Below are 17,258 nucleotides of genomic sequence, written 5' to 3'. Positions count from 1 at the left end.
GTATATGATAAAAGAGCTAGAGCGCTATAGACGCTGATATATGTACATGATATATGCATGTGTATACGGGGAAAATAGAGGTAAGGGCAGAGCGTTATGAACGCATATCCACCTGATCAGTTGGCATTACATGATATGATATCGTCCCGGACGCGGGATGCCTGGACGCGGGATGTGCATATTTATGGTTAAATGGATCGGCTGCCGACGCCTCGGCAATATGATATATTCTATTTTATGTATATATACATATATATGAGTAAGGAAAGCTAAGGAAGCACGGCATCTGCCCAAGGGCACTTATATGTACAGGTTATGTTTCTATCGCAGGACATTTGTTGTAACTCTCTTATGTCATTATACATGATTCATATTTTCCGTATATTACTATTTATGTCTTACATACTCGGTACACTATTCGTACTGACGTCCCTTCTTGTGGACGCTGCGTTTCATGCCGCGCAGGTCAGCAGACAAGTGGACTTGATCCTTGGAAGCCTTACCAGCAGTGTTGACAGCGCTCCAGTTGTTCCGGATCCCCACTTTCGTGGTACTATTTTGTGTATGTATTTTCGGGCACGACAGTACTCGACCCTTTCTATGTATAAGTGTACTGTGTCTAGAGGCTCGTAGACAGATATGTACAGTCAGATAAGTACAGTAGGTATATGGTGTTTTGGCATGCTAATGTTGATGTATAAGTGATAACGAAGTTTATTAGTCTATGTTCAGAACGCCGCCGCTAATGTTAATGTTAAAAAAAAATGGCTCTGTTTACATGGCTTGCTAAGAGGTAAAGGTAAAACGATAGACAAGGGGTGCTCGGTACAAGTATCGGGTACTCGTCACGGCCCCTAGTTGGGTCGTGACAAATGGGTACCCGTCGCGGCCCCTAGTCGAGTCGTGACAAAAGTGGTATCAGAGCAGTTCAGCCCTAGGAAGTGTCTACGAGCCGTGTCTAGTAGAGTCTTGTATATGGTGTGGTGCGCGCCACGCTAATAAACAAGAGGCTACGGGGCATTTAGGAAAAATGTGTCACGACCCGACTAGGGGCCGCGACGGGCACCCGGTGCTAGCCCACCCGGGCACCCCTTGGCTCACACTTGCACTTACATCTAGGTGAGCCACATAATTAAACATACATTTCTATTCATCCATCATACTAGTCCCATTGGACAACAACATTTTTATATCATCATAGGCATCTATGCCGCATCAATGTATATGTGCCGACAAGGCTACAAAATGATATACAAAAATATAGGCCAACAAGGCCATACATACCTACCCATAAACACATGTCTACGAGCCTCTAAGGAGAGTATAACATATCATATAGGCGGGAAAGGACCCCGCTATGCCCACAATTATGTACACAAAAGAATAAGTACCCAAAAGCTATAGCTCCGAATGAAATGGAGCTCCGCTATGTAGTCCCTGAGAATGTAGCTATGGATCAAGTCTATCTCCATGTGCACCTGCGGGCATGACTCAGCTTCCACAAACAAAAGGAATTCAGTACGAAGAATGTACTGAGTATGTAAAGCATGTTCAATATAAACATAGAAGCATAATATACAACATAAGAAATAGCATAGGATGGGAGATAGGAACATCACCGTCATAAGCACTTACTTGCGTTTCATAGGAACTTTCCATTTCTAATGCGTATTTGTGTACATACATCCATATCCGTGTCCGTACTCACATCCGTACCCACTTACGTATCCTTATTCACATTCAAATCATGTACGTATTCTTATTCGTAATCGTATCATATTCGTAATCATTCTTATATCTATATCATATACATCATCATATCACATACATAGCATACCCGACCATGAATGATCGGTGTTTCATACATACTTGGCCAACCAAGGCTCAAGGTTACACATACCTGGCCCCACCAAGGCTTCAGGGCTACATCTACCTGGCCCTACCAAGGCGTCAGGGTTATCCGTACCATCTGTAGAGGTGTGCGCGCGTTACATAATCATATACATACTTACTTACATAGCCTACCCGGCCTCATAAGCTCGGGGTTCCATAATAGTCATACATAGATACATATACATAATAGCTCATAAAAATCTTTTCTATTGTAATTACTATCATCATCCTCATCGTTATTGTCACGACCCAGCCCCGTGGGCCGCGACTGGTGCCCTATTTGGCACCCATACAGACTTACGTACCAGATCGACATATCAAAGATTTATTCAAACTTAACATACGATATTTTAAGCAGATGCTGAAAACAAATATTATCTTAAGCGGTCACCCGTACAGAAACATCATATCAAATCCCGGTAGTTGGCGGAATACACATCGCCCAGATACGCAAACATATACAAACATATGGGCCGTTGTGGCCATAATAGCAAACGGGACCGCTTAAGGCACAAATCACAAACATAAACGATCAAACATGACCCATGACCCACATATATGACTACAGGCCTCTACAAATCATGACGGAAACATATGACGGGACAGGGCCCCGCCGTACCCAAATAGTCATATATACAGAATATGTATAACAGAAGATATGTACCAAAAATATGAGCTCCGGATCAAAAGGAGTAATCCAAGTGGCAGAATATGTATCCTATACTGGAGGATCACCAAAACGAACGTCCGTACCTGCGGGCATGAAACGTAGCCCCCGAAGAAAGGGGGTCAGTGCGAAATATGTACTGAGTATGCAAAGCATGAAATACAGAAATCTGAAACATAATCGAAGCGAGGAGTATAGAAAATGGATACAGCATTAGTATGTCAAAACCTGTGCCGAAAAATATATATATGATGCAAATAAAAATCATGCATAGGGCTCAGGAACGTGGTCGCCACTCCGACGCTGGCGCCACAACACATCATACTCCAGAAGGTTTCATATCTCCGTACAATCCCCGAACATATCGTATCATCACAACATATCACAACACCAGAACATATCATATGCCATATCACATCATAACTCCGTATACAAGCGGTACCCGACCTTATGGCGAGGTCTCGGGAACCGTAACACATCATACTGCCGAATATGACATAGTGCGCACGATCACAAAACCGGCCCGGGATCCGGCGAACGATGTAATAGTAATATGCACGAGCGGAGTAGTGCGTAAACCATATGCATACAAATAAATAAATTCCAAGACTCGCGAATAAATACATATATATACTGATATCAGAAGGCTCAAAGTAAGTATCGAGTCCATCGGAATTAGTATACAAAAGTTGCGTGCTTTTAAATTACAAAGCCTTCGAAAAATACTTCATAGGTCATTTTTGAAAATTAAGTATCATTCATATTAAGGAGCTTTCAAATAACATTATGGAGCACTTCAAACGGAGCCTTAGAATCATATGCACATATCCAAAATATATACATATCCAAACTTTAGCCATATCAAATATTTTTCGAACAACATCCGGAAACGTATCGACTAGAACTTCAAACATCACAAGTATGTATCAAACCATATGGGATAGTTTATGGAAATCAAAGACATGGGCCATCCTAGTGGCTCTAGGAATAGAATTGTCTTTAGAAGCATACATATATGTCATTTGTTTATTTCTTAACGGTCATGCCAAAGAAAGAAAGGTAGGCTCTACATACCTCGATCGCTCACTAGTCAAATCCCGAATCAAGTCTCGGGCTCTCCAATATCTACAATAATATTATCAATTACCAAACATTAGCTACAAGTACTTATAAATTCAATTTCTAACTAGTACTTGTCTACAGAAATTTCGGCAGCATTTCCCTTGTAAATTCAATATCCCCGAGAATTTAACTCGGCCAAATTCATCAACAACCATACCAACAATACCAACAACCGTACCAATAACATCAAAAACCATTTCAAACGCATTCCAACACTAGTAACCTTCCTTTCTACATATTCATCATTATTCAATTCAACTACGAATTTTCAAGCCGATATCGACACTTACATATTCACTTACTAATTCAAGATCATTCAAATACAATTCAAAAGCATTTCATACCATTCTACAAAATATACAACAATCCCACCAAAAACCATATTTCACCCGAAACCTCCAACCTTCGACACAACATTTACAACACATTTTTATCTTTCAATTTCATCAACAACAACAACAATTTGCACCTTAACAACTCCATTCCCATAATTACATAAAACTATAATAAAATCACATAATTTCCTACAACAACTTAACAACCAATTTCATGCCAATCTTGATCTATTACCCTTCTATTTACATCACAAGGCCACAACAACATAATTTAACATACTAAATAAAATTTGTTCACCTTTCTCCATCAACACCAATACACGGCCACACACACACACACCTACAACACACAAATTTCATACTTTACATTCATTTCCATATACTACAACATATATATATATATATATATATATATATATATATATATATATATAATTCTTCCAAGACAAAAAGAGTAGAATCTTTACCTTTTTCCAATTTTCCACTTGCCAAAAAAAGTACTTTCTTGCCTCAAAATTTATATCACGTTGAAGAGGGTCTCGAGCTTAGTAGGAATACAAGAAAATTAAAATTTTGGACTCAATTTTTTTTTCTCCTAGGGCCGAATTCCCCTTCTCTTTTGCTCTAAGTTTTTGTTTTCTTGAAAGTTCTACTAAGTGTTGAAGACTAGTGGCCCCTTTCCTTTTATTGTCTTGAATTTAATTTTTTTCATGGGCTTGGGCCATGCTATATGGCCGGCCACCTTAATGGGCTCCCTTTTTTTTTTCTAGCCCAATTAATTTATGGGGCTTATTTTGTAATTCCCGAAACTAATTTCCAAAATTCCCCATTTTGCCCTCGACCTTCCTCCATATTTCCACATCAACATTTTCATAAACAACACATATATTAAATAAAAATCAAATTATGGCCTTATTTCTTACAAGTCAAAATTATTTCGAATTTTCCGAATATGCAAAAATACGGGATATAACATCCTCCCCCCCTTTAGAACATTCGTCCTCGAATGTTAAATTAGCCTTATAGGTCTTACAAGCATTTTAGGGGAGGTTCTTTATATGGACAGCACATATAAATCATTCATTAATCAACATGACCAGTTACGGAATTTAAATTACCTGTAGGCATAGGAAACAGGTGAGGGTACTTCTTCTTCATTTCGTCCTCTGCTTCCCAGGTCATTTCTTCTCTGTTATTGTTTCGCCACAAGACCTTAACAGAAGGTGTATCTTTGGTGCGCAGTCTCCTTACCTGACGATCCAAAATAGCTACAGGCTGTTCTTCATAAGACAATTCCTCCGTTACCTGAATTTCTTCTATGGAGAATACCCTGGAAGGATCACCAATACATTTACGGAGCATTGACACATGAAATACCGGATGTACTGCCTCCAGATCGGATGGTAAGTCTAGCTCGTAGGAGACCTCACCTATCTTCCGAATAATCTGATAAGTCCCAATATATCGCGGACTGAGCTTTCCTTTTCTGCCGAATCTCATTACACTTCATAGGCGACACTTTCAGAAATACCCAGTCACTAATCTGGAACTCTAAAGGTCGACGTCGTTTATCTACATATGATTTCTGTCCACTATGGGCCGCTAATAACCGCTCCCCAATAAGTTTCACCTTATCAACTGCTTGCTGAATCATATCGGGACCAATCAATTTAGTTTCACCCATATCGAACCAACCAATCGGAGATCTGCACTTTCTACCATATAAGGCTTCATACTGTGCCATCTGGATGCTGGAATGATAACTATTATTATAAGAAAATTCAATAAGCAGCAAATGATCATCCCAACTACCTCTGAAATCAATAACACAGGACCGTAGCATATCTTCCAGCGTCTGTATAGTACGCTCGGCCTGTCCGTCGGACTGAGGATGGAATGCTGTGCTAAGACTCACCTGAGTCCCCAATCCTTCCTGAAATGACCTCTAGAAATTTTCTGTAAACTGAGCACCCCTGTCGGTTATAATAGATATAGGAACTCCATGAAGCCTTACTATCTCTTTAATATACAATCTGGCATAATCCTCAGTCGAATAAGTAGTCCTGACGGGAAGAAAATGGGCTGATTTCATCAGTCTGTCAACAATAACCCATATAGAATCATACCTGCGTGGAGTGCGCGGTAAACCTGTAATGAAATCCATATTAATTATTTCCCATTTCCAAGCTGGGATTTCCATTTCCTGCAACAATCCGTCGGGGTTTTGATGCTCGATCTTAACTTGCTGGCAATTTGGGCACTGAGCAACGAACTCTGCAATATCTCTTTTCATACCGTCCCACCAATATAAACATCTGAGATCATGGTACATTTTAGTGGATCCAGGATGAACAGAATACCGAGCATAATGTGCCTCTCCCATAATCTGTCGCCGCAGCCCTGCAACGTCAGGCACACATAACCTGCCTCCATACAGTAATACCCCGTCAGGTGAAATTTCGAACTGAGTCTTTTCCTTATTAAGGGCCACATCTCTGTACTGTACCAAAATAGGATCCTCGAACTGATGCCGTTTTACCTCTTCCATAATCGATTATTCAGCAACTTCTCGGACAGAAACCCCAATATTTCCAGAATCGGCCAAACGGACTCCAAGGCTAGCTAACTGATGAATTTCACGAACTAATTCCTTCTTCTCTGGCTGCACGTCGGTCAAACTGCCCATAGACTTGCGACTAAGTGCATCTGCCACAACATTAGCTTTTCCAGGATGATACAAAATATCGGCGTCATAATCTTTCAACAATTCAAGCCATCTTCTCCGCTGCAAATTCAACTCCTTTTTCTTAAAAATATACTGAAGGCTTTTGTGGTCCATATAGATATCAACATGGACCCCATATAAGTAATGCCGCCATATCTTCAAAGCATGAATCACCGCGGCTAATTGCAGATCATGGGTAGGATAATTTCTCTCGTGCGGTCTGAGCTGCCGGGAAGCATAGGCTATAACTCGACCATGCTGCATTAATACACAACCTATCCCAATACCGGAAGCATCACAATAGATAACATACCCATCTGACCCCTCTGGAAGAGCTAGAACTGGAGTTGTAATTAATTTTTCCTTCAGCAACTGGAAGCTGCGTTCAGAAGGATCGGTCCACTGAAATTTTGCTGCCTTCTGAGTTAGCTTCGTTAATGGTGCTGCAATAGAAGCAAAATTCTCCACAAATCTCCTGTAATATCCGGCTAATCCCAAAAAACTGTGTACCTCAGTCGGTGTCGTGGGCCTAGGCCAATTCTGTACAGCCTCGATCTTCTGTGTATCGACCCGAATACCATCTGCTCCGACGATATGCCCCAAGAATGCCACTGAAGTTAACCAGAATTCACACTTGGAGAATTTATCATATAATTTCTGTTGCCGCAGTGTGCCAAGTACGGTCCTCAGATGATCTGAATGTTCCTCTGCTGATCGTGAATAAACCAAAATATCATCAATAAACACAATCACGAACATGTCGAGGAACGGCCTGAATACCCGATTCATCAAATCCATAAACACTGCTGGAGCATTAGTTAGCCCAAAAGACATCACTCTGAACTCATAATGCCCGTACCGGGTCCTGAAAGCAGTCTTTGGAATGTCTGCCTCTCGTACCCGCACCTGATGATAACCCGAACGCAAATCTATCTCCGAAAAATATTTAGCACCCTGCAACTGATCAAATAAATCATCAATCCGGGGGAGGGGATATTTATTCTTGATAGTCACCTTATTCAGCTGTATGTAATCAATACACATCCGCAACGACCCGTCTTTCTTTCTTACAAACAATACCGGCGCTCCCCAGGGTGACGTACTGGGTCTGATAAAGCCTTTTTCTAATAGATCTTTCAGCTGCTCTTTCAATTCTGCAGGTGCCATTCTGTAAGGAGGAATAGATATAGGCTGAGTGTCTGGCAGCACATCTATCGTGAAGTCTATCTCCCGTTCAGGGGGAAGGCCTGGAAGCTCGTCCGGAAACACATCTGGAAATTCATTAACAACCGGAACTGACTGGAGAGTAGGTGTTTCTGCTTTAGTATCATGCACTCTAACCAAATGATAGATATACCCTTTCTGGATCATCTTCTTAGCCTTGAGGTATGAAATAAACTTACCTCTCGGCGATGTTGTATTTCCTGCCCATTCTATAACTGGTTCCCCTGGAAACTGGAAGCGAACTACCTTTTTTTGGCAGTCAACATTAGCATAACAGGAGGCTAACCAATCCATACCCATAATAACGTCGAATTCCATTATATCCAATTCTACCAAATCGGCCTTAGTACAACGGCCACATATAACCACAGAACAGTCTTTATATACCTGCCTCGCTATAATAAAATCCCCAACCGGCGTAGCTACCTCGAACGGTTCTATAGGTTCAGGTGTTATCCCAATTTTACTAGCAACGAGGGGAGAAATATATAATAACGTAGAACCTGGGTCTATCAATGCATATACAGCTCGAGAAAAGACCAATAATGTACCTGTGACCACATTTGGCGACGCCTCCTGATCCTGTCGGCTAGCCAATGCATATATGCGGTTCGAAGGATCGCTAGAATCAGAAACCCCGCCACGGCCTCTACCGCGTCCCACTGGTGCTGGCATACCTCGCCCTGCAGGGCGCATAACTGAAGGAGTGGAAGACGAGCCAGCAGCTGATCTCGTCGGCTAAGCTGCACCACCAGAACCACCCGCCAACGGACAGTCTCTCATAATATGGCCCTGGCGGCCACAAGAAAAACAGTCACCCGTAGCTCTATAGCACTCTCCCGGGTGTGACCTCCCACAATAAGAACACCGGGGCATGGGTGGCCTAGACTGACTGGGACCCCTGCTCGTCTGCGAACCCGAGGCTCTGGAACTCTGGCCCGCTCCGGAATACCCTGCACTGCCAAATCGCCTACCTGTAGACTGTGTACCCCGGCCTGATGAAGGAGGATATCTACTAGACTGTTGCTGTTGAGGCTGCCCGCCTCGAGACTCTCCAGAATACCCAGCTGACCTAGCCCGCTTGGGCGGCCTGCTATCACGATCTCTACCCGACAGATCCTTTCTGTGCCGGTCCTCCATCCCTTGCGCATAAGCCTGTAACCGGGCAATGTCCATACCAGTCTGCGATGCCATCGCCATACAGCTATCAATCAAGTAGCGATCCAACCCTATCACGTACCGGTGCATCCGGTCAGCCATCTCAGCTACTATGGTCAGGGCATATCTAGCCAGAGAATCAAACTCCAAGTTGTACTCTCGGACACTCCTACTTCTCTGCCGCAGCTGCAAAAATCTGTCAACTCTCGCCCGCCGCAACTCTAGGGGCAAAAGGTGGCTGAGAAAGGCGGCTACAAACTCGTCCCACACGGCTGGAGGGGCATCCTCACCTCTGGACAGCTCCCAAGACTCGTACCAATTAATCGCTACATCCCGCAGTCTGTGTGAAGCTAACTCGACAGACTCAGTCTCAGAAGCCCTGACCAGTCTCAATGTGCGCTGCATCTGTCGGATGAAATCCTTTGGGTCCTCTTCGGGCTTAGACCCGTAGAACTCTGGGGGATTACAGGTCAGGAAATCATGGACCCTCAAACTGTCACGTCTGTCACCATTATCACCCCCTAGCCCGCGTCTGCGAGCCTGTCCTGCTACCAATGTCGTCAATAACTGGACCGCCTCTCTCATCGCCCTGTCCTCTGCCCCTGGCTGAGGAGCTGGAGGCTCGGGCGCCGGAGCCTCTGGAGCTAATGGTGGAGCCGCTCCAGGCTCCTCTGATGGTGGTGTAGCAGAACCCTCTGACTGGGGTGCACTATCGGGCATAATCTGAGCCCGAGCCCGAGTAACTCTTTGTATCTGACTGGTCTCTCCTGCCACTGCTTTTCCCTTCTGGGCAACCGTCGCCTTCCTCGGAGGAATCACTGAAAACATAACAGCCCGTCAGAAAAGAGTCATCCTAATAGCACAGCTCTATCGCACGATCTAAGATTCAAAGAAAGGTAACACCCTAAATGTCCTGTAGCCTCCTGTTTATAGATGTGGTGCACAACACACCGATAAACAAGACTCTACTAGACACGACCTGTAGACATTCCGAGGACAAACCGCTCTGATACCACTTTTGTCACGACCCAGCCCCGTGGGCCGTGACTGGTGCCCTATTTGGACACCCATACAGACTTACGTACCAGATCGACATATCAAAGATTTATTCAAACTTAACATACGATATTTTAAGCAGATGCTGAAAACAAATATTATCTTAAGCGGTCGCCCGTACAGAAACATCATATCAAATCCGGGTAGTTGGCGGAATAAACATCTCCCAGATACGCAAACATATACAAACATATGGGCCGTTGTGTCCATAATAGCAAACGGGACCGCTTAAGGCACAAATCACAAACATAAACGATCAAACATGACCCATGACCCACATATATGACTACAGGCCTCTACAAACCATGACAGAAACATATGACGGGACAGGGCCCCGCCGTACCCAAATAGTCATATATACAGAATATGTATAACAGAAGATATGTACCAAAAATATGAGCTCCGGATCAAAAGGAGTAATCCAAGTGGCAGAATATGTATCCTATACTTGAGGATCACCAAAACGAACGTCCGTACCTGCGGGCATGAAACGTAGCCCCCGAAGAAAGGGGGTCAGTACGAATTATGTACTGAGTATGCAAAGCATGAAATACAGAAATCCGAATCATAATCGAAGTGAGGAGTATAGAAAATGGATACAACATTAGTATGTCAAAACCTGTGCCGAAATATATATATATGATGCAAATAAAAATCATTCATAGGGCTCAGGAACGTGGTCGCCACTTCGACGCTGGCGCCACAACACATCATACTCCAGAAGGTTTCATATCTCCGTACAATCCCCGAACATATCGTATCATCACAACATATCACAACACTAGAACATATCATATGCCATATCACATCATAACTCCGTATACAAGCGGTACCCGGCCTTATGGCGAGGTCTCGAGAACCGTAACACATCATACTGCCGAATATGACATAGTGCGCACGATCACAAAACCGGCCCGGGATCCGGCGAACGATGTAATAGTAGTATGCACGAGCGGAGTAGTGCGGAAACCATATGCATACAAATAAATAAATTCCAAGACTCGATGAATAAATACATATATATACTGATATCAGAAGGCTCAAAGTAAGTATCGAGTCCATCCGAATTAGTATACAAAAGTTGCGAGCGTTTAAATTACAAAGCCTTCGAAAAACACTTCATAGGTCATTTTTGAAAATTAAGTATCATTCATTTTAAGGAGCTTTCAAATAACATTATGGAGCACTTCAAACGGAGCCTTAGAATCATATGCACATATCCAAAATATATACATATCCAAACTTTAGCCATATCAAATATTTTTCGAACAACATTCGGAAACGTATCGACTAGAACTTCAAACATCACAAGTATGTATCAAACCATATGGGATAGTTTATGGAAATCAAAGACATGGGCCATCCTAGTGGCTCTAGGAATAGAATTGTCTTTAGAAGCATACATATATGCCATTTGTTTATTTCTTAACGGTCATGCCAAAGAAAGAAAGGTAGGCTCTACATACCTCGATCGCTCACTAGTCAAATCCCGAATCAAGTCTCGGGCTCTCCAATATCTACAATAATATTATCAATTACCAAACATTAGCTACAAGTACTTATAAATTCAATTTCTAACTAGTACTTGTCTACATGAAATTTCGGCAGCATCTCCCCTGTAAATTCAAAATCCCCGAGAATTTAACTCGGCCAAATTCATCAACAACCATACCAACAATACCAACAACAATACCAACAATCATTCCAATAACATCAAAAACCAATTTAAAACGCATTCCAACACTAGTAACCTTCCTTTCTACATATTCATCATTATTCAATTCAACTACGAATTTTCAAGCCGATATCGACACTTACATATTCACATACTAATTCAAGATCATTCAAATACAATTCAAAAGCATTTCATACCATTCTACAAAATATACAACAATCCCACCAAAAACTATAATTCACCCGAAACCTCCAACCTTCGACACAACATTCACAACACATTTTTATCTTCCAATTTCATCAACAACAACAACAATTTGCACCTTAACAACTCCATTCCCATAATTACATAAAACTATAATAAAATTACATAATTTCCTACAACAACTTAACAACCAATTTCATGCCAATCTTGAACTATTACTCTTCTATTTACATCACAAGGCCACAACAACATAATTTAACATACTAAATAAAATTTGTTCACCCTTCTCCATCAACACCAATACACGGCCACACACACACACACTCACAACACACAATTTTCATACTTTACATTCATTTCCATGTACTACTACATATATATATATATATAATTCTTCCAAGACAAAAAGAGTAGAATCTTTACCTTTTTCCAATTTTTCCACTTGCCAAAAAAAAGTACTTTCTTGCCTCAAAATTTATATCACGTTGAAGAGGGTCTCGAGCTTAGTAGGAATACAAGAAAATTATAATTTTGGACTCAATATTAATGGCTCAATTTTGTTTTTTCTCCTAGGGCCGAATTCCCCTTCTCTTTTGCTCTAACTTTTTGTTTTCTTGAAAGTTCTACTAAGTGTTGAAGACTAGTGGCCCCTTTCCTTTTATTGTCTTGAATTTAATTTTTTTCATGGGCTTGGGCCATGCTATATGGCCGGCCACCTTAATGGGCTCCCCTTTTTATTTCTAGCCCAATTAATTTATGGGGCTTATTTTGTAATTTCCGAAACTAATTTCCAAAATTCCACATTTTGCTCTTGACCTTCCTCCATATTTCCAAATCAACATTTTCATAAACAACACATATATTAAATAAAAATCAAATTATGGCCTTATTTCTTACAAGTCAAAATTATTTTGAATTTTCCGAATATGCAAAAATACGGGATATAACAGTTATCGTCATCGCCATTACCATTATAGTCGTCATCCATATCATTATCAATATTATCGTCATTCATTACATCTATCTTTATAGGCTTACTCGTCGTACGAGGAACTTAATACAATCGTAGCATATCAAGAAATCGTGAGCTCAATAGTTCGGAAGATCGAATCATTTGTAAGACATCATAGACTTATGGGAGATTTAGATGTTCGGCCAAAGAACCATGCCTTATGAAAGAAGGGTTAGCCTTACATACCTTTCCGTTCAACTAGTTACCACTTGCACGTTCTCCTTCAACGATCGCGTTTCTACCTTCATTAAAGTCATACTATCATTAGAAATCGATAGCTAGCATACATGACCAAAACTAGAGAAAATTGGACAGCATCTCCTTTATTTATAAGAATTTCCTCCATAGCATATATCAACTCCCAAACGTCAATAATACATTCACAATACTATAACGATAATCCTTATTCATCCACATTATCCATATTTCTCAATTTACTTTCAATCACCCATACCCATGGCCATAACACACGACTACGTTCATTCACATACATTTCCTATCCCATGTTCTCAATGTCATTTATAACATATTTATATCACAACACATCCAGAATCATGACTCAATTCAAGCTATTACTCAAAATTACATTTTTCCACATTCATGACCCATTTTTCTATACCCTTCTACAATCCAAGTATTTCAACTCTCAAATACCTTAAACAACATGGAAATATCATAAATATTACCTTAGATGTTGTAGGAACAAGCCTTGGTTGATAATACTCCACTTGAGCAAAAAACCCTGTTCATCTCCAATGAGATTTCTTGACTTCGATGATCTTTAATGGGTCTCCTTACACTTGATTCACTTAGTTTATGTTGTTGATCACCAATAATTCTTGAATCCTTGTGGAATAAATGTAGAGAGATGTTTTAGAGAGAAGGGGCGTGATATGGAAATGAAACTTGGATCCCTTATTTAATGAACCAAATATGTCCCGACCAGTTCTACGGTACGATCGACGAAGCGTCGATTGGATCGACGGAGCGTCGATCTGATCGTCGAAGTCGTTAGATTTCCAGTGAGCTGTCACGACCCCACTAGAAGTCGTGACGGGTACCCGATACTACTATACCGAGCACCTCTTATCTCGCGTCCTACTCTTACTACTGAGTGGGCCATATGGACGATATCGTCATTGCTTTATTCAACACCGTCATCAATAGCATACTCGTAAACAAGTGTGGATAAGCTTTACTAACATATAATACAGTGACAAGGACGAACAAGATTGTGAAACATCTGACTGTACATATCTGTCTACGAGACTCTAGACATGATACATATATTCACAAGGAGGGTCGGGTTCTGCCGTGCCCAAATATGTACACAAAAGTAGTACCGATAAACTGAAGCTCCGGAACAACTGGAGCGCTGTCAATGTACCGCTGGTGGAGCTCCTAGGGATCGAACGCATCTACCTGCTTACCTGCGGGCATAAACGCAGCGTCCACAAGAAGGGACGTCCGTACGAGTAATGTACCAAGTATGTAAGGCATGAATAATAACATACGAGGGATACATAGCATGAATAATGACACAAGGAAATATAGAGCATATCGTGAGATAGAAGAGCAACCTATACATATGAGTGCCTTTTTGGCGGGTACCATACATGCTTAGTGCTGCGGAGCGTGCAGCCCGGTCCACATATAGTCATATATATACATATATCCATAGTAATACTTTCTTTGAAAAACATTTCTGTTTCACATATATAGAAAATAGAACATATCACATTGCCGAGGCGTCGACTCCGATCCATTTAACCACATATATATCCCGCGTCCGGGCATCCCGCGTCCGGGATGATATCATGTCATATCCAGATACATGTATCATGTGCATATCCCAGCGTCTATAGCGCTCTGGCCCTTTTTCCCATATTTCTCATATACATATACATATATCATGTTCATGTATCATGTGCATATATCTTGTTCATGTATCATATACATATATCATATACATGTATCATGTAAGCAGCATGCAGGAGAGCCCAAGGAATGTTATGTCTCTATCAGAGTGACGTAATGTTATATCCCGTATTTTCGTGTATTCGGGAAAATTCGAAATGATTTTGATTTGTAAGGAATAAGGTCATATGTTGATTGAATTAATATATGTGTGTGTTGTTTATGAAAAATATTGGTGTGGAAACACGGGGGGAGGTCAAGAGCAAAAATTGGAATTTCGGAAATTTGTTTCGGGAATTAAAAAATAAGATTTGTAACTAATTGGGCTCAATAAAAATTAAATGAAAATGAGGCCCAATAAGAGTAGGGGTGGCCGGCCATGGTTCATGGCCCAACCCATGGTTTAATTAGTTTTTGCCATGTGATTAATTTATATAAGAAGCTTTACCCCTTGGAAGATTCATGAAACATAATGAAAAAGAGAGAGAGGAAAAACAAAGCAATAGAGCAAGAACAAGGGGGAGGGTTTCGGCCCCCTCCAAGAGAAAAGAAAAAAAATCCAAGTCCATTAATCTTGGTCCAAAAATCATAATTTTCTAGCAATATTACTAACTCAAGGATGCTCTTCAAGATGGTATAATTTTTAAGGCAAGAAAGCACTTGTGTTGGCAAGTGGAAGTTTGATGAAGTTGAAGAGAAAAGGTAAGAATTCATTCCATATTATTATGTTAGGAAGGTTTGTTTGTGTTGTAGTGTATGGAAATGAGTAGGATTCATGAAAACATGGGAGTTTGCAAAGTGGGTATGGAATATGGTCCATGGCCGTGTATATATATACATTGAATGATTATGGTGGATTGAATTTATGTTATATTCTAGTTGTGCGTAGGATGAAATTCATATTGAGAATGAAAGTGGAATGAATTTGGATGAAGTTGGAAATGTATAGGTTGGCCGCGTGATATAGGGAATGGAATGGGAATGAATTAAATGTTGATTTAACATGTTAGTTGTGATTCTTGCAATGTAAATGAAGATGAAATGATATAAGTTTGCATTGAAATGGAATGTAGAAGTTTATGTCGTTTTAGTATGATTTTATGACATTATGAAAATGGAGTTGTTAAGGTGCAAATTATGATGATTATTGATGAATTTGGGATATGGAAGCATGCTATGAATATGTATGTCAAAGGTTAGAAGTTTTGAATGAATTATGATTTTGGTGGGAAGTTGTATACTTTGTATATCGTATGAATATTTTGTAGAAATGTTATGAAATGCTCTCGAATTATATTGTCATGGTCTTAATTAGTAATGAATGTGAGGATGTTGATATTGATTTGAAAATATGAAGTTGGAATGAAGGTTGTGACATTATGTCGGGAAGAAGGTTAGTTGTGCCATATTGTGTGTTTTGTAGCTATGGTTATTGTTATTAGTGTTGTTGTTGGGTTGTTGTGAATATTTTGGCCGAGTTGAATTCTCGGGGGTGCTATATGTATAGGGGAAGTGCTGCCGAAATTTCGGTAGACAAATATGAAGTTAAATGAATTCTTAAAGTCTTGAAATTCCTAATTGGTGACTTTGACCATTTGTAGATTCTGAGCGAAACGGGATTCGATTTTGGACAAGCGTAGGGAGCGCGAAAGGTATGTAAGGCTACCCCATTTCCTTCTTTTGGCATGTCCTAGGTATACTAGGTCGACATCGGAGCCCTGGAGGCCATTCTGTTCTCGGAAATCCGAATTAAAAATTGGGTACTATTCATTCAATTCAATTGAAGCATAAAACTCTCATTTGTGTTAAAAAGTGATCTAATGTCCGAACCCTTTGTAAGTGTATTCGAATCGCTTCGAAACTTTCACGTATGATTTCATAGACCCCAAATGTTCGTAATTCATGTTCGCCACCTCGACTTGACCCGAGGTGGGCCCGCTAACTCCGAGACTCTTTCGGTTGCCCTATAAGGCTCATTTTTGTATAACGTCGGCAAAAGACTTTTGTTTATGAACTTGGCTATTGTAAAATAATGTTTTGATTGCCACGATATCCTAAATTATATTTTGAACCATAATTATCGTTTTGGAAATACTTTTGTGAAATGAACCCCGTTTTGATTAATTGTTCGAATTATTTTGACTAATAAGTCAACATATGATTTTGTCAAGTTTGCAAAAGTATTTTGATATGTAAATTGCATTGTTGCTCACGACTCCGCTCGTGCCCTTATTATGATTTCGTTCACCGGTTCCCGGGCCGGTTATGGT

This window comes from Lycium barbarum, chromosome 2, assembly GCF_019175385.1.
Source record: "Lycium barbarum isolate Lr01 chromosome 2, ASM1917538v2, whole genome shotgun sequence".
Taxonomy (NCBI): Eukaryota; Viridiplantae; Streptophyta; class Magnoliopsida; order Solanales; family Solanaceae; genus Lycium; species Lycium barbarum.
This window is presented reverse-complemented; position numbering follows the sequence as displayed.